At 45.4% G+C, this 18,954-nt stretch overlaps 1 long non-coding RNA gene and 1 other non-coding gene across 2 annotated transcripts in view; one reads left to right on the forward strand and one right to left on the reverse strand.

Annotated features, from left to right (window-relative positions):
- Window positions 1-11,738, reverse strand: part of LOC142046662 (uncharacterized) — a 29,827-nt gene extending 18,089 nt beyond the window's left edge. Inside the window, exon 1 of the long non-coding RNA XR_012655668.1 lies at window positions 11,666-11,738. This is a non-coding gene — a long non-coding RNA (uncharacterized LOC142046662). The remainder of the gene's footprint in view (window positions 1-11,665) is intronic.
- On the forward strand, window positions 4,811-4,970 carry LOC116831736 (U1 spliceosomal RNA). Its single transcript, XR_004375282.2, has one exon. It is a non-coding gene; the product is annotated as a U1 spliceosomal RNA (small nuclear RNA).
- Window positions 11,739-18,954: the final 7,216 nt, after the last annotated feature.

The following is an 18,954-nucleotide window of genomic DNA, read 5'->3' on the forward strand; positions in this document are numbered from 1 at the left end:
CATAAAAGTCAGGATTGGTTACAAAAGAAAATAAAAGAGTAATACACAAGCTAATTCCTAACTTAAGCTAAATGAACTTGAAAGCAAAGGTTTGTAAATTTCACAGGGTGGGTCTCCTTTCAGTGTGGGACCACTCCTCCTCAGTTCACTTTTTTGAGTTATTGATATTATGAACAGAGAGATGGGAGGAGGAGAGGTGAAGCCAAGTGTTCTCCTCCCTCTTTATAATCCAATTCCTTGTGCTAGAAACATCCTTGTTGAGACATGGTAATATGTAATCCACTGTGGATGTGAGGTTTGAATTATCCCTTTGATGAAATGTACATTTCTTGTTAATACCTTCCTCCCAACCCTGCTGGAGGATGGCCGCTTAAGTACGTGATGACCCTTCAACACCGGTCTGGAATCATAGAATCATAGAATATCAGGGTTGGAAGGGACTTCACGAGGTCATCTAGTCCAACCCCCTGCTCAAAGCAGGACCAATTCCCAACTAAATCATCCCAGATAGGACTTTGTCAAGCCTGACCTTAAAAAACTCTAAGGAAGGAGATTCCACCACCTCCCTAGGTAACCCATTCCAGTGCTTCACCACCCTCCTCATGAAAAAGTTTTTTCTAATATCCAACCTAAACCTCCCCCACTGAAAGTTGAGACCATTACTCTTTGTTCTGTCATCTGCTACCACTGAAAACGGTCAAAATCCATCTTCTTTGGAACCCCCCTTCAGGTAGTTGAAAGCAGCTATCAAATCCCCCCTCATTCTTCTCTCCTGCAGACAAACAATCCCAGTTCCCTCAGCCTCTCCTCATAAGTCATATGCTCCAGCCCCCTAATTATTTTTGTTGCCCTCCTCTGGACTCTTTCCAATTTTTCCACATCCTTCTTGTAGTGTGGGGCCCAAAACTGGACACAGTACTCAAGATGAGGCCTCACCAATGTAGAATAGAGGGGAATGATCATGTCCCTCGATCTTCTGGCAATGCCTCTACTTATACAGCCCAAAATTCTGTTAGCCTTTTGCCAACAAGGGCACACTGTTGACTCATATCCAGCTTCTCGTTCATTGTAACCGCTAGGTTCTTTTCTGCAGAACTTCTGCCTAGCCACTCGGTCCCTAGTCTGTAGCAGTGCATGAGATTCTTCCGTCCTAAGTGCAGGACTCTGTACTCATCCTTGCTGAACCTCATCAGATTTCTTTTGGCCCAATCCTCCAAGTTGTCTAGGTCCCTCTGTATCCTATCTCTAACCTCCAGCGTATCTACCACTCTTCCCAGTTTAGTGTCATCTGCAACCTTGCTGAGGGTGCAGTCCATACCATCTTCCAGATCATTAATGAAGACACTGAACAAAATTGGCCCAGGACTGACCCTTGGGGCACTCTACTTGATACTGGCTGCCAACTAGACATGGAGCCGTTGATCACTACCCATTGAGCCTGACGATCAAGCCAGCTTTCTATTCACCTTATAGTCCATTCGTCCAGCCCATACTTCTTTAACTTGCCCGCAAGAATACCATCAAAAGCTTTGCTAAAGTCAAGGAATAACACGTCCACTGCTTTCCCCTCATCTACAGAGCCAGTTATCTCATCATAGAAGGCAATTAGGTTAGTCAGGCATGACTTGCCCTTGGTGAATCCATGCTGAGTGTTCCTGATCACTTTCCTCTCCTCTAAGTGCATCAGAATTGATTCCTTGAGAAACTGCTGCATGATTTTTCTATGGACTGAGGTGAGGCTGACTGGCCTGTAGCTCCCTGGATCCATCTTCTTCCCCTTTTTAAAGATGGACACTACATTAGCCTTTTTCCAGTCATCCGGGACCTCCCCCGATTACCATGAGTTTTCAAAGATAATGGCCAATGGCTCTGCAATCACATTCACCAACTCCTTTAGCACCCTTGGATGCAGAGCATCGAGCCCCATGGACTTGTGCTTGTCCAACTTTTCTAAATAGTCCTGAATCATTTTTTTCTCCACAGAGGGCTGGTCACCTCCTCCCCAATGCTGTGCTGCCCAGTGCAGTAGTCTTGGAACTGACGTTCGTGAAGACAGAGGCGAAAAAAGCATTGAGTACATTAGCTTTTTCCACATCCGCTGTCAGTAGGTTGCCTCCCTCATTCAGTAAGGGACCCACACTTTCCTTGATTTCTTCTTGTTGCTAATATACCTGAAGAAACCCTACTTGTTACTCTTAGCATCTCTTGCTAACTGCAACTCCAAGTGTGATTTGGCCTTTCTGATTTCACTCCTGCATGCCTGAGCAATATTTTTATACTTTAAGTACGTGAGATGACCCTTCAACACCGGTCTGGAATCATAATCATAAGAATATCATGGGTGGAAGACTTCACGAGGTCTATCTTAGTCCAACCCCCTGCTCAAAGCTAGACCAATCCCAAACTAAAATCATCCCAGATAGGACTTTGTCAAGCCTGACCTTAAAACTCTCTAAGGAAGGAGATTCCACCACCTCCCTAGGTAACCCATTCCAGTGCTTCACCACCCTCCTCATGAAAAAGGCTTTTTTCTATACCAACCTAAACCTCCCCCACTGAAAGGAGACCATATCTTTGTTCTGTCATCTGCTACCACTGAAAAACGGTCAAATCCATCTTCTGGAACCCCCTTTCAAGAGTTGAAAGCAGCTATCAATCCCCCCTCATTCTTCTCTCTGCAGACAAACAATCCCAGTTCCCTCAGCCTCTCCTCATAAGTCATATGCTCCAGCCCCTAATTATTTTGTGCCCTCTGGACTCTTTCAATTTTCCCCATCCTTCTTGTAGTGTGGGCCCAAAACTGACAGTACTCAAGATGAGGCCTCACCAACTGAGAATAGAGGGAATGATCATGTCCCTCGATCTCTGGCAATGCCTCTACTTATACAGCCCAAAATTCTCGTTAGCCTTTTGCCAACAAGGGCACACTGTCCACTCCATATCCAGCTTCTCGTTCATCTGTAACCCGCTAGGTTTTTCCTGCAGAACGTTCTGCCTAGCCACTCGAGTCCCTAGTCGGTAGCAGTGCATGAGATTCTTCCGTCCTAAGTGCAGGACTCGTACTCATCCTTGCTGAACTTCATCAGATTTCTTTGCCAATCCTCATTTGTCTAGGTCCCTCTGTATCCTATCTCTAACCTCCAGCGTATCTACCACTCTTCCCAGTTTAGTGTCATCTGCAACCTTGCTGAGAGGTGCAGTCCAACATCTCAGATCATTATGAAGAACTAACAAAATGGCCCAGGACGCCCTTGGCACTCTCTTGATTACTGGTGCCAATAGACATGGAGCCGTTGATCACTACCCTGAACCTGACGATTCAAGCCAGCTTTCATTCACCTCTATAGTCCATTCGTCCAGCCCAATACTTCTTTAACTTGCCCGCAAGGAATACCATATCAAAAGCTCTTGCTAAAGTCAAGGAATAACACGTCCACTGCTTTTCCCCTCATCACAGACCAGTTATCTCTCATAGAAGGCAATTAGGTTAGTCAGCATGACTTGCCCTTGGTGATCCTGCTGAGTGTTCCTGATCACTTTCCTCTCCTCTAAGTGCTCAGAATTGATTCCTTGGAGACTGCTGCATGATTTTTCTTAGGACTGAGGTGAGCTGACTGGCCTGTAGCTCCCAGGATTCCTATCTTTCTTCCCCTTTTTAAAGATGGACACTACATTAGCTTTTTCAGTCATCCGGGACCTCCCCCGATTCACATGAGTTTTCAAAGATAATGGCCAATGGCTCTGCCAATCACCATCCCAACTCCTTTAGCACCCTTGATGCAGAGCATCGGCCCCGATGGACGTGCTTGTCCAGCTTTTTCTAAATATCCTGAATCATTTTTCTCCACAGAGGGCTGGTCACCCCTCCCAATGCTGTTGCTGCCCATGCATATCTGGAACTACGTTCGTGAAGACACGAGGCGAAAAAGCATGAGTACTTAGCTTTTCCACATCCCTGTCACGTAGGTTGCCTCCCTCATTCAGTAGGGGACCCACATTTCCTGATTTCTTCTTGTTCTAATATACCTGAAGAAACCCTACTTTGTTACTCTTAGATCTCTTTGCTAACTGCAACTCCAAGTGTGATTTTGCCTTTCTATCCCACTCCTGCCTGCACTGAAGTCAATATTTTTAGACTCCTCCCTGGTCATTGTCAGTCTTCCGCTTTCTTCAAAGGCGCTCTTGCCTGCCAGTGCACTCAGCCTCACTTGGCAGGTAACAAAAGGGATCGAGTGGGCCTTCCAGTTTCTGGAGAGATGGCTGTCACACCCGACCTTCTGCACTGAGGAGAAATTGACGGCGAGACAGGCAAGGGACGGTGGTTCTTGTATTGACCAACTTCCGCTGTTGGGGGAGAGAGAGAAGCAAAATTTGCAAAGCTGCACTCTTTCCCCAGCAGCAGGCGGTCCTGTGGTCTCTTTGATAGCCTGGATGCCTGGGACGGGACCCGCCTACAACTCCCAGGGCACGCAAGAGCCCTGGCCGGGACAGGCAAGGGGAGGCCCCGGAGCGGCAGGGGCGGAGCCGCGTTTAGCGTTGCATGCAGACCTCGTTGCGAGCATGAGCATTTGTGGGAGCGGAGGCAGGCTGCCCAGGCAGGGCCGCCTTTGGCGCCGGAGCTCGGCGTGGAGAAGGGAGGGCCCTCGGGGACGCGGCGGGCGGCAGCTGATCGGCAGTAGGGGCCGGCGGCGAACTCCGTGTTGGGCCCTGGGGCGAGGCCGGGGGTCGGTGCGCGGGCGTCGCCCCTGTGTCTTTAGAAGGTCGTTGGGGAGAGCGAGGGGCTGGGCAGGAGCTGGGCGAGAGGAGCTCATGACTTACCATGGGGCAGGAGATACCATGGATCAGGAAGGTGGTTTTTCCCAGGGAGCCGCTCCATTGCACTGCGGTGTGCTGACCCCTGCGATTTCCCCAATGCGGGGAACTCGACTGCATAAAGTGTGTAGTGGCGGGACTGCTTCAGCGCTCCTCCCCGGCGATCGGTTGAAAAGACAGCAAAATAAATTTGCCCTGGGGAAGTGTCTGGCTAGTAGGCTGGTATGCATGTCGCAGCGTGGCAGCTGTTGGGGTTTGCTTTGGCAAAAGCAAAAAGCAGTTTTTCCTCGTGTTCTTTACTGCTCTATTTTCTCAGGCCCTGGGAGTCTTGGCCACCTTTCTCTTTGCCCCTGATGATGGGCCCAAGGAGAAAAAAGCTCAGCTCTGAAACTTTACTGTGCTTTCTTGACCTTCCCTGGTCTTCTGCAGCTTGATGTGCCTCTCTAGTCTGCCTGGGGCTGGGGCGGGGGCTTGGACCATTCTTCTTTTGCTCTAAGGGAAGCTGCCTTGCTTGCCTGGCCTGCCATGCCTGCTCTGGCTTCTATTTCCCTGCTTGTAGCCTGTCTTGCCTGGCGCATCCCTTCTTGGCTCTCCGTCCTGTTGACGCTGAGGACGGGCCTGCCCAAAACGCCTGTCCTGCCGGTCCCCTCTCCAACAGCAGGCCTCACCCCCGCCCTGGGTGCCGCCATTGGGTTTTGGCTCTCTTGTTCCTGTCTTTTGGTGGCCACCCTGTCTGTGCTCCGAGACTAGGCTTGTCACAACCCTGTGCGGAGAGGAGGTCTTTCCATCGCTTTAGGCCCACCGCCTCCCCAAATGCCCTGAGGCTACGCATGGGGGGGGTTAGGGCGCGTGGCCGCGTCGCCAGGAGCGTGTTTCCCTTTTGCGCATCCCTGACAGACGGAGCTTGTTTTGACTGAACTGTTCAGAGAACGCTCCAACCCTCGGGGCCTGGTCTTGCACGGGAACGTAAATCGGCGCGGCTACATCAGTCCGCGCCTTTGGAAGAATTCTTCCCGGGTATCGCCTGCTTCCCGCCTTTCGGGGAGGTGGATGGCCTGCACCAACGAGGGGAAAACCCTCTCCAGGACCCTTCTCCGGGAAACAGTGCCTTCCGTTGGAGATCATGCTTGCCTTCAGAAAAGAGCAATAGTACTGGTTTCTCTGGGACAAGGCTGACTTTCCTTGCTTCCCTCTGGCTCCCTATAGAGCAGTTTGTGTTCTGAAATCTTTAGGGTTCGACTTCATTTCGGGAGAGATCTTGCTGTAAACTTTATTCTAATTTTTTGAATATGAGTAACTAGACTGAGCTTTTTGGGCTTGTTAGTGGAGTTCTTTAAAAACCTGGGATCCACTTTCTGCTTGGCCTTTCCATACATTCCTCTGAAAAGCCCACTTCAGAGCCTCCACGTCCGCATAACTCTCTCAAACATGCAGTCCTCAGGCATACAGAAGATTGCTACACTTTCACTCCACACCAGTCCAAGTTCCTTGTGTTTCCTGTCTAAACCGCTGCACACATATGCATCCCCTCCCGTACCCGGAAGCTGCTTCCCGGCTTTGCGCTTCAGGACAGGAAAACGAGAATGGAGAGGTTCAAGCTTGTGCAGGACGCTTCCTCAGCTTGCACTCCACTCCCCAAGGCGCCTTTCGGGGTCTTCTACGGACTTCAGGGTTCATTGGGATTTCCAAGGTTTATGGTCTCATGAAGTAGCCAATCGCTCCTAATGCAGGGATCCTACGTGTCAGACCAAAGATCGATGGCCAAAAAGAGCTTAAGCAAAACAGAAATAAAGCTGGAGCGCTAGGCTGTTACTTCAGCATGAGCGTCCAGAATCTGCTGTGCCCGGGGCATGTTCAACTGAACTGCCGAAAAGAAGGAGCTCGTTCAGGTCCCTCTGCTAGCACCCAGAATCTGGTGTCTTAGTCACTTCTGATGGCAAAGTAAGAAAAGGCAAATGCATAAAGCAGTCAGCAATGGCAAGGAAAAATGAAGGAGGTTTCTCGAACGGGTCCTGTCTGATTTACCATCTTCCCAGCGGACCGTCAAAGTCAAAGACCTAGCCAGCACCCTGTCTATCTACAGCGGCCCAACGCCAGGTTGGCCCCAGAGTGAAATGACCAGAGCAGGGAATGCATCGAGTTGCTCCGATCCCCTGTCGCCCCATGCCCAGTCTGGCAAACAGGGGGGGTTTTTTTAGGGGGGCGAGAGATACGCTGGCGAAGCGCGCGTTAGATGGACCTAGCCCTCCATGAATTTAATCTTAGTGCGTTTTTCAACCCTTTATTCGTCTTGGCCTTCGCGACATCCTCTGGCTAAGCGTTTCCACAGGTTGACTGTGTTGTGCGCGTGAAGGAAATACTTCCTTCTGTCTGTCTTTAAAGCTGCTTGCCTATGAATGTCATAGTGGTGACCCCCTAGTGCGTGCGTTATGAGAAGGAGTAAATAACTCTTCCTTTTTACTTTTGCCACACCGCTCATGGTTTTACAACCGCCGTCGTATCCCCCTTTAAGTCGTCTCTTTTCCAAGATTGAAAAAGCCCAATCTTAATTAATCTCTTCTTTAGACGGACTCTGGCCCAGATCCCCTCATTTCGTCTTTGTGTCCTTTTCGAATCTGTTCCCATTCCAATGTAGGCTTTTTTGAGAATGAGGAGCGACCACATCTGGCGCAAGTAGTTCAAGATGTGTGGCTACCACTGGATTATATTGAGGCGCTAGGATATTTTCTGTCTTTTTCTCTAATCCCTTTTCGTAATGGATTCCCAAACACTCCGCTGCACATTGAGTGGATGTTTTAGAGAAACTTATCACAAACGACTCCCAAGCTCTCTTTCCCAGTGTAAAACAGCTAATTTAGACCCCGATCGTTTTATGGAGAGTTGGCGATTATGGTCTTCCCAATGTGCATTACTTTGCACTTAACAGCACCGACGTTCATCTGCCATTTGGTTGTCCCGTCACCATTTGTGTGAGATCTCTTTGTGGCTCTTCGCAGTCTGGCCTGGGGCGTAACTATCTCGAGCAATTTTCTATCATACTGCACATTTGTCTTACCACCTCTACTGTTTACCCCTTTTCCCCAGATCATTTAGGAATAAAGTTGAACCAGTACGCTTCCCAAGGACAAGAACACCTGGGGATTAACGAGAGGGAAAGATCCTCCTTTTCTGACACCGGCAGACCAGTGTGCCAGCTCATGCCAGGCCCCTAGGCCTTACTGAAACGTGACAAAACGCATGGCTGGAAACTGGTTCTTCGCACCTTTTTTGTTAGTGGTTGTTAAAAGAGGCATCTAGAGTTAATAAAAAATGTGTTTAGAGTTTTATGACAAGCTCGGGAGGTGAGTTTGCTGCATGCATTTTGCTCACCTATAATAGCGTAAGCCATGTGAGTAAGGTGCACATAGCGTTGGCACGAAAGCTGTCAACCCCCTTGGCCGCCACCCCGGCCACCCGTAGGAGGAAGCATTACCAAGTGTGAACGCCTGCTTACCCAGAAGAAGCGTCGTCTCCTTTCCAGCAGAGAAGGCCACTGCACTGAGACATCAGACAAGCCCATGTGGATCATTGCGTGACAAAAGACTTGGTTGGAGTTGCCCCCCTCACACACCACCGAGGAGCAGAGACCTGCACAAACACTTGCCCCATCAGCTGGAGCTCTGGGGGAAATGGAATAAAATCCCTGTCAGAAGAAAACTCTTGTCCCACCCCCACCCCCACCCCCACCCCCGCTGTTTGTTCGGACTTCAGGGGAGACGCACGCCTTCTAAAGCCCAAGCAAGGGATCCGGCTGTCTTGGCTAGGGTTAGCCCTAAAGGACGTACAGAGTTTGCTGTTACAGCAGCTTCTACCACACTCTGGGTGGCAAAGACAGAGTCAGGAGTGCCCAAGGGGCTGACTGTGCGACTCCATTTGTTAAGGCTGTTCTAGTGCCTGAGGAATCACACTTGATACTTGTGGGTGAGATCAAAAGTGTGGAACACACAACCCTAGGACCCCACTGGTGCCAGCCCCAGGTGCCGGGGCTCCTGCTCTCTGGGCTCTGGGCTCACTAGAAAGGTATAGTCTCTAGCTTTCCTGCGTTCAGAAAACCGGAAAGGGAAAGTACAGAGGACCCACATTACGTTTTATTTTAAGAAACGAATTCCTCACGATTTGTAAGCCACTCGTGGTGATTTGGGGATTTCCAATACGTGAGGGTGGCAATAATGAGGGGAGTTAAGGGTTATTATTTGGCGTGTTAATATTTTTATACTCCTCCCTGGTCATTTGTCCAAGCTTCCACTTCTTGTAAGCTTCTTTTTTGTGTTTAAGATCAGCAAGGATTTGACTGTTAAGCCAAGCTGGTCACCTGTCATATTTACTATTCTTTCTACACATCAGGATGGCTTGTTCCTGTAACCTCAATAAGGATTCTTTAAAATACAGCCAGTTCTCCTGGACTCCTTTCCTCCTCATGTTATTTTCCCAGGGGATCCTGCCCATCAGTTCCTTGAGGGAGTCAAAGTCTGCTTTTCTGAAGTCTAAGGTCCATATTTCGGTGCTCTCCTTTCTTTCTTGTGTCAGGATCCTGAACTTGACCATCTCATGGTCATTGCCTTCCAGGATGCTATTGTGTCTCTGAAAAATTGGTTTGTGGGTATTATCCAGAATTACAGCATATTTCAGTAACAATTATAAAATAGAAACTTATAACTTCGCACATACTGTTGCTACACATATTTTAACAGAACAATGATATTCAGCAGTTTATCACTTTTCAAATGATTCCTCACAAGGTATACTTTGTGCAAAATTTATCATAATCTTGTAAAAGTGGTGACCATAATCGTATAGACTATCATGAACTATATTATTGCATATGAATGAGAAATTATGTGGAAGTGACTTGACCCAATTCACTTTGAAATCAATGGGAATCAATTTCTTTAACTCCATGGACATTATATTGTATCCAAAGACATTAATGAGTAGTCACATTATAAAACTTGAGCACTGAAGTCTGCAGATATGCATTTAGAATAAGATGATGCACTGTATCACTTTCTCAAGACACTACAGAAACACTATGTACAAATCAACCCATCTTGTTTGGAATTTTTTTCTCCTCTGAAAAATGACTTTTCAAGTGGCATTGTAGGGGTCTGCAATATTTCACAGTGCTTCCAGATCAAATAACTGCATAAAAATGGAATTTAGATTAGGGAATTAACTCATAAAAATTAATATAAGAGTAAAAAGATTTTAAAAATTCCTTGCAAACTTATCAGAGAACCTGAAAATAAATCTGTTCTTCGGGCTCACATGCCAGTCACCAATAGTAAAGATTACGCCAGATCAGTTCTGTCATCATTTATATCTGTGGAATTTTCTTTAATGGGACTGAACAGATATAACAGTTCAAATTTGGCTTTGCATTGAGAACTGAGTTAACAATTCTTTTGATGATACATGACCCAGAATAGAATCCAGCTCATTCTCTCACCACTGTATTGGCTTTGCAATGTTAAAAAGAATCAAACTTGTACTTGTTATTGAAGTAAGTAATTTTAATTCTGAATTTATTCAGGGAGCAGATCTGCTGAATAAAAAATATGCTGATTTTTCATGGCCATTTTTTGGAATACAAAGTTATTTATTTATATTACCATAGTGCTTAAAAGCCCTAGTCATAGGCCAGGGCCCCATTGTGATAGGCACTTTACAACATAGAATAAAAGATAGCCCATTCCCCATGGAGTTTAGAGTCAAAATGTAAGACAAGAGACAGAAGGATATAGATAGGAGAGTACAAAGAAGCTGTGGTCTCATCACCCTAATGGCTTAATCATTGTCAGGTTTTTGTAGGCAAAAGAGAGTTCTGAGGAGGGATTTGAAGGTGGATAATGAGGAAGCTTTGCAGTTATTTATAGGTAGGGTGACCAGAAGTCCTGTTTTTAAAGGGACAGTACCGTATTTAAGCCCTCCTGCAGGTGTCCTGACTTTTTCTTAAAAATGGGCAAATTGTCCCATATCTTCTATATCCCACCACATCAGTACTTGCGGGTCCTGCTGCTGGATGGATCCCTGCTCGCCAGCCACCCACCCACTAGTTGTGAGTGGTGAGTCCAGTGGATGATGATGGGGGTGGGTGTGCAAAGCCGGTGGCAGAAAGGAGCTGCAGCACATGGGGCTGGCCACTCTCCCTGCTGGTTTGTCAGTGCAGCCCCTGCTGCATGCCAGCTCTCAGCCAGCAGGGCTCATCCCCCATCCCGTTTCTATCTGGCACTGGCTAGGAGCTGAGGCGGCCTGTGAGTGCGGGAAGGCGCCAGGCAGCAGCAGGTTGTCATAGCTTTCCTACTCAGATCTGAACCTTAGAGTTCAGAAAATGAGATGCTAGCATGAAACCTCCAAGCTTAATTACCAGCTTAGATCTGATAGTGCTGCCACCAGCCAGGATTCTTTCCAATGCCATGGCTCACTCTGGTCTCCCCCCAAAACCTTCCCTGGGGACGCTCCAAGACTCCAGATGCCCTGAGTCTTCACAAAGGGAAACACCCTCCCCTATGTCTCCTCGGTACTTCCTCCCTGGATGACCCTGGAAGATCACCCTGTTTTCAATTCTCTCCCACCGAATTACCCTGTGAGCTGCGACTCAATCTACTTGAGCCCCAACTAAAAAAAAAAAATCTCAACAAGTTTAAAAAGAAGAGCCTTATTAAAAAAGAAAGAAAAAGACATTAATGGTCTCTGTATCAACGTGACAATATACCAGGGTTATCTGGCTTAAAAGAAAAAATGATAAACAGTTTTTATTCAACAAGATATTAATTTAAACATTCCAGAACACACACACATGTAAATACAAAAAAACAATATAAGCCTATTGTCTTTCTACCTTTGTACTTACAACTTGGAAACAGAAGATTAGAAAGCCTGGAGATAGAGTGATCCCCTCAGAGACTAGAGAGCAACAGAGACACAGAACAAACCCAAAACTTCCCTCCCTTGAGATTTGAAAAATCTTGTTTTCTGATTGGTCCTCTGGTCAGGTGTTTGGTTCCCTTTGTTAACCCTTTACAGGTAAAAGAAACATTAACCCTTAGCTATCTGTTTATGACACAGGTTATATGTTGCCTCTGTTGCCCACCCATCGTCCCTTTACATGCTCTCCCCTCTCACTGTCCTTTCCCTGCTTTGCCTCTTCCCCACCAGTCCTGCTGCTCCTCCATATCCCCCCAGGTTGGGCACGTTCCGTTCCCAGCACTGAGTGGAGAACCAGTCCCTGGTCAGAGTGCTCAGATCACCAATAGCCTAGTCATCAGGTTCCTTCCTTCCACCACTGCCTCTGGCTGGGCTGATGCCCTAGGAAAGTCCAAGACCCTCCAGCCCAAGGCTTTGGCCAGGAGGAGCCAAGCCCTGTGTGTGCCAAAGCCCTGCATAGCGTTGGCATGGGGAAGCCTCTGTGCCCCTCAGCTAAGCTCTGGAGTGGTGGAGGAAGTGATTTCCATCCTGTTCACACCCTGATCCCGCAGGAGGTGGCTGGGTTATGTCTTTGGCCAGCAGCAGCCTGGAGGTGTTAGCTGCCTTTTGACACTGTATGGACAGGAAAGGACAAGCTGCTTTCTGCCATGGGCAGTGGAGGAAGAGATGAACTCTGCAAAGACACGGACCAGGTCATCCCTTTCCCTCCCCCTCCTCTCATGTGGCTGGAAGCAGATCTCATCCCTTCCCTCCCACACAGTGCCAAAAGGCTGCTGCTGGCCACATTCTGGTGTGAACCCTGGGAGAAATCTGGGGAGGAGGGATCATGTGACCCTGTATGCCCCTGCATGTGGTGCCGTGGGAAGATGCACTGCCAGGTTCCAGGAGAGGTGGATCCATCCCAGGGGCCCAGCCAGACATGGAGGGTGGAGAATGCCAGGCAGGAGGGCTGGATCGGTTGGTCACTCCACCGTGAGAGAGAGGGTATGGGAATGTGTGTGTGTCACCTCTCCCCATATGAATCATAAAGCCTTAAAGATAAGAAGATAAAAAGACTCCACCTATGCAGTATTTCTTTTTAATAGGGGCTTTGTCAACCTGATGTTAATTTGAACATTTATACTGCATAATTCTGATTGATTTCCATTGAACTTGCTTGAATATGAATAATTTTATCAGGTGTCCCATATTCAGCATAGGGAAATATGGGTCACCTTATTTATAGGGGGCATCTCCCAAGGGTGACAGGGAACATGGGAGAAAGCACAAATATATCTTCTTGGGCCCTCTTTTACCACTTCAGGATATGAGTAACTCCCATTGAGCCTAATGAAAAAGGAGCCTAAAGGAATTCCCTGTGAGAGGAGAATTGTAGCCCTTGAAATCAAGACATTTACTGTAGTAATTTGGATTGAATTCTTTCTCTTTCCACGTCTTTTTGCTCTACAGGTTTATTTTTATAAGTGCCTGTAGTATCTGATTCTCTTGCATGAACTTAGCAAGTTAGTAAAACTAAATATTAACAGAAGCAGGGAAGAAGTGTTGTTGTGCAGTTCATGAATCATTTTATTTTCTTTTATTTAAAAAGTTCCTGTATTCAGTATTTAGTCATGTTGGGATTTAAAGAGTCCCTGTTTTTGGTTTTGAAGTTCATACTCTTGCTAGGGGAATAGAGTAAAGGAACAAGGCAGAAGTCAGACCTCATTGAGGTGTGTATATATTGCATACACTAGCACCCAGGCCACAGTGGGGGGTCAAATTCTGTGTGAAGTTATGCAAACCAATCACAGGGGCTTCAACAGAGGCTGGATGGGTTTTCAGGAACAAAATTTGCCCTTACCTGTGTGATATTGATTTGAAATCTAAGTGACTTTGTATTCAGATACTTTTGGGGCCAAGTCCATGACTACAGTTCAAAGCCTTCAGGACAACCAGAGCCTGAAGACAAACATGAATTTTGAGAGAAACAATTCTTTTGAGCTATCTGAGCAGAGGAAGAGAGATGATGACTTTACCCGGGACTTTATTCCCCCACGGGGGTGGTGTGAGGAAAGGAGAGTGTATTCTGTATTGATAAATGTGAGTGCTTGTGTTAGAGAAACATGACTTACAAACTTTCTTTGCTGATGTCTATTACGACATACCAGTCCCTATTGCACAGAGGAACATTTATATTGTAAATACATAATGGTACATTTTCTCATTGAACTCTGAATCAAGTCCTTCTTTCCAGCAATCACATCTTTATTTGCCTCCAAATAAGTTGGGACTATTTAGACCATGGCAGTGCAATCTGATCATTTAACCAAGTCATGAATGCTATCTCTGTTGATTGGCATAGGAGAATAAAATTGTCATCTTGTTTCTCCTCAAAGTGCTTTTCCTGATTTACCACTCTTACGCATATCTGCTATAGAACTTGGTATAAGAGGGATCATTAACTATAACTATCAGACATTCTCTCATTTGCTGAAATACCATACGTGTGGGTCTTTGCATGAAATATTACAAGGCTGCTTAAGATTTAATTCTGAGAACACCCGGGTAATATAGAAAGAAAAGATTTTTATATGTGCATTGATATTAACTTTGCATAATTTAATCATCCTGTCCCAACTCTCAGCATTACAAGAACTGATAAAGTAACCTCATCTGAGAACAAAAGTTAAAAACTTTCTAAAGAATATATGTTGGATCTCTAGAAAAATCAGTCTCAGATTAGAATGAGGCTGTCTTCAACCCTTCCACATCAGAGCCATTTAAACATTTTTATGTAATATTTATTTATTTTATTTCACTACTGAGCACTCTCTTTTTTTCATTATTTTTACTGAGTAGAGCCAAATGGATCCACCCTCAGAGTGAGCTTTTAATTCTCCTATTATTCATTACCATTACTAGCTTCCACAGGAAACATTTCCAACACAAGCTTCTCTTTAGCTGGGCTTTGAATCTTTAAAACTGTTTGTCTTACTGGTTTTTTGTTTAAAATGTAAGATTAAAGTCTTAATTACCCTTGTTCACTGAAAATTCTACCCCATTAAGGATCCCAGAAATGTTGCTACTAGAACAAAGCTATTGCATTCTGTCAGTCTGATATTCACTCTGATGTTTCAAGGAGGGTTGATATTTTTCTTCACTTCCTGCCCTAAGTTGTTGTGTAGTGCTGCTAACAGCTGTTGAAGAGTCGCTATATTAAATCTCAGAGGTGGCTGCATTTCAGTGGTAGATGCAATATTGCCTGTATAACACAGTATATAGCAGGAATATATACCCTCTAACCAGTGGTTTTTAAAGTTTTCTTCTTGCGACCCAGTTGAAGAAAATTGTTGATGTCCATGACCCAACAGAGCTGGGGATGAGGGGGTTAGGGTGTGGGAGGGGGTCAGGGATCTGGGCTGGGGACGCAGGCTCTGGGGTGGGGCCAAGGATGTGGAGTTTGGGGTGAAGGATGGGTCTCTGGATTTAGGGGGCGGCTCAGAGCTGGGGGCTGGGGAGCGGGAGGGGGTCAGGGCTCTGGGCTGGGGGTGTGGGCTCTGGAGTGGGACCAGGGATGAGGGAGTTCAGGTACAGGAAGGGGCTCTGTGTTTCAGGGGGTTCAGGGCTGGTACAGGGGATTGGGGCACAAGGTTGGGATGCAGGCTTACCTCTAGTGGAGCCGGTACAGCAGCGCAGCCAGGGTGCAGAGGCAGGCTTCTCACTCAATGGGAGTGAGCTGGTGACTGGGGCAGGGGCAGCACATGGAGCCACATGGTCCCCATGCCTGCGAGCTGGACCTGCTTCTGGGTAGAGACTACTAGTTTTACTAGTAGTTTTTACTAGCAGCCCCCAGAGTCCCTGGGTGCTGAGCAAGGCAACCCAGTGCCTTGCATTCCATGACCCAGTAATGGGTCACAACCAAAACTTTGAAAATCAGTGCTCTAACCCTCATGTTAAGTAAATGCAACTCTCATTGAAACCAATGGCAATTCTCGATGTAGTCCTGAGTGGAGTGTAGGATCTGGTCCAAGAGGTAACTATAACAGGACCACTTGGAAACAGTGACCATAATATAATAACATTTAACATTCCTTTGGTGGAAAAAAACACCTCAACAGCCCAACACTGTGGCATTTAATTTCAGAAAGGGGTACTATGCAAAAATGAGGAGGTTAGTTAAATAGAAATTAAAAGGTACAGTGACTAGCATGAAATTCCTGCAAGCTGCATGGACACTTTTCAAAAACACCATAATAAAGGCCCAACTGAAATGTATACCTCAAATTAAAAAACACAGTAGAAGAGCTAAAAAAGAGCTGCCATGGCTTAACAATCATGTAAAAGAAGCAGTGAGAGATAAAAAAGCATCTTTTAAGAAGTGGAAGTCATATCCTAGTGAGGTACATAGAAAGGACCATAAACACTGCCAAATTAAGTGTAAAAATGCAATAAGAAAAGCCAGAGGAGTTTGAAGAATGGCTAGCCAAAAACTCAAAAGGTAATAACAAAATGTTTTTTAAGTACATCAGAAGCAGGAAGCAGTGGGGCCCCTGGGCGATCGAGATACAAAAGGAGCACTTAAAGACAATAAAGTCATTGCAGAGAAACTAACTGAATTCTTTGCTTCAGTCTTCATGGCTGAGGATGTTAGGAAGATTCCAAAACCTGAGTTGTCCTTTGTAAGTGACAAATCTCAGGAATTGTCACAGACTGAAGTGTCACTAGGGGAGGATTTGGAATTAATTGATAAACTTAACAGGAACAAGTCACCGGGACAGATGGCATTCACCCAAGAGTTCTGAAACAACTCAAATGTGACATTGCGGAGCTATTAACTATGGTTTGTAACCTGTCCTTTAAATCAACTTCTGTACCCAATGACTGGAAGATAGCTAATGTAACACCAATATTTAAAAAGGGCTGTAGAGGTGATCCCGGCAATTACAGACCAGTAAGTCTAACGACAGAACTGGGCAAATTAGTTGAAACAATAGAATAGAATAAAATTGTCAGACACATAGAAGAACATAAATTGTTGGGCAAAAGTCAACATGGTTTCTGTAAAGGGAAATCATGTCTTACTAATCTACTAGAGTTCTTTGAAGGGGTCAACAAACGTGGACAAAGAGGATCCAGTGGACTAGTGTTACTTGAGATCTTCCAGAAGCCTTTTGACAAGTATCCCTTCACCAAGGCTCTTATTGTAAATTAGTTGTCATGGAGATAAGAAGGAAGATACTTTCATGGATTTGAAACTGGTTGAAAGCAGAGAACAAGGTACATTTTCAGAACTGGAGAGGTAACTAGTGGTGTTCCCCCAAGGGTCAGTCCTAGGACCAATCCTATTCAACTTATTCATAAATGATCTGGAAAAAGGGGTAAACAGTGAGGTGGCAAAGTTTGAAGATGATACTAAAATGCTCAAAATAGTTAAGACCAAAGCAGACTGTAAAGAACTTCAAAAAGACCTCACAAAACTAAGTGATTGGGTAACAAAATGGCAAATGAAATTTAATGTGGATAAATGTAAATTAATGCACATTGAAAAAAGTAACCCCAACTATATATACAATATGATGGGGGCTAATTTAGCTACAACTAATCAGGAAAGAGATCTTGGAGTCATTGTGGAGTCATCTAAAGATGTCCACGCAGTCTGCAGTGGCATTCAAAAAAGCAAACAGGACATTAGGAAATGGGATAAAGAATAAGACAAAGAATATCTTATTGCCCTTATTTAAATCTATGGTATGTCCACATCTTGAATACTGTGTACAGATGTGGTCTCCTCATCTCAAAAACGATATACTGGCATTAGAAAAGGCTCAGAGAAGGGCAACTAAAATGATTAGGGAGTTGGAACGGGTCCCATATGAGGAGATATTAAAGAGGCTAGGACTTTTCAGCTTGGAAAAGAGGAGACTAAGGGGGGATATGATAGAGGTATGTAAAATCATGAATGGTGTGGAGAAAGTGAATAAGGAAAAGTTATTTACTTGTTTCCATAATATAAGAACTAGGGGCCACCAAATTAAATTAATGGGCAACAGGTTTAAAACAAACAAAAGGAAGATCTTCTTCACACAGTGCACTGTCAACCTGTGGAACTCCTTGCCTAAGGAGGTTGTGAAGGCTAGGATGATAACAGGGTTTAAAAGAGAACTAGATAAATTCATGTAGGTTAAGCCCATTAATGGCTACTAGCCAGGATGGGTAAGGAATGGTGTCCCTAGCCTCTGTTTGTCAGAGGGTGGAGATGGATGGCAGGAGAGAGATGACTTGATCAATACCTGTTAGTTTCACTCCCTCTGGGGCACTTGGCTTAGCAATTGTCAGTAGACACCACTATTACCAAATGGCTAAAGGAACTGAAATTTGAACATTTGCATAATATCTGTACTGTACCTATAGTGTGGGTGTGATTTTTGCCCTTTTCATGACAAACATAATGTGAAGGAACCACAGGTGCATCCAGGGGTCCAATAACCATGTTTATTGAATATACACAACGCGGAAGGCCTAGCTTCATATGCACACTGCAGCTGTGGATGGGTTCTGCTGGCTTCTAAAACTGAAGATGGTGAGGACCACTAGAGGCTTCACACATTACTTAGGCTCCGTTCCTATACAGTACAAGCAAATACAGCAAGATCATCAAGGTACTAAATACATGCCTAACTTTAAGCATATGTTCTTGGAATCATGGGATTACTGAGAGTGGAAATTTAAAGAGCCAGCTAGGACATTTAATCACATATCTCCCATCAAAATTAATTTGAAGGGAATTTTATCTTAACCTCATAGTTAGCTTTAAAATATCTCAACCCATGTGTTTAAAATTTAGGCATGTGCTTAAAAATCTTGGTGACTCAGGGCCTAACTAGTTGGACATAGGTTGCCTAGTGGTTACAGACTGAGGCCAAGATCCTCAAAGATATTTGGACGCCTAACTCCCATTTAAATCAGAGTGAATTAAGATTGCTTGCTCACCAGCTAAGTGTCAGGGAACTTATCTGGGAGTACGAAAAAGGAACCAGACACATAATGGTTTCACTGAAGAGCATCAGGCTCAGATCAAAGGTATTCAAGATCTTGAGGCTATATGACAGAACCCTTACTTGTCTGGCTTCTTTTTCTTACAGCCACTCTAGTTCCTTGAGACTTTACCTAAGCATCAGCTCTCTGATCCCACACTTCCTT

Source organism: Chelonoidis abingdonii, chromosome 4 (assembly GCF_003597395.2).
Source record: "Chelonoidis abingdonii isolate Lonesome George chromosome 4, CheloAbing_2.0, whole genome shotgun sequence".
NCBI lineage: Eukaryota > Metazoa > Chordata > Testudines > Testudinidae > Chelonoidis > Chelonoidis abingdonii.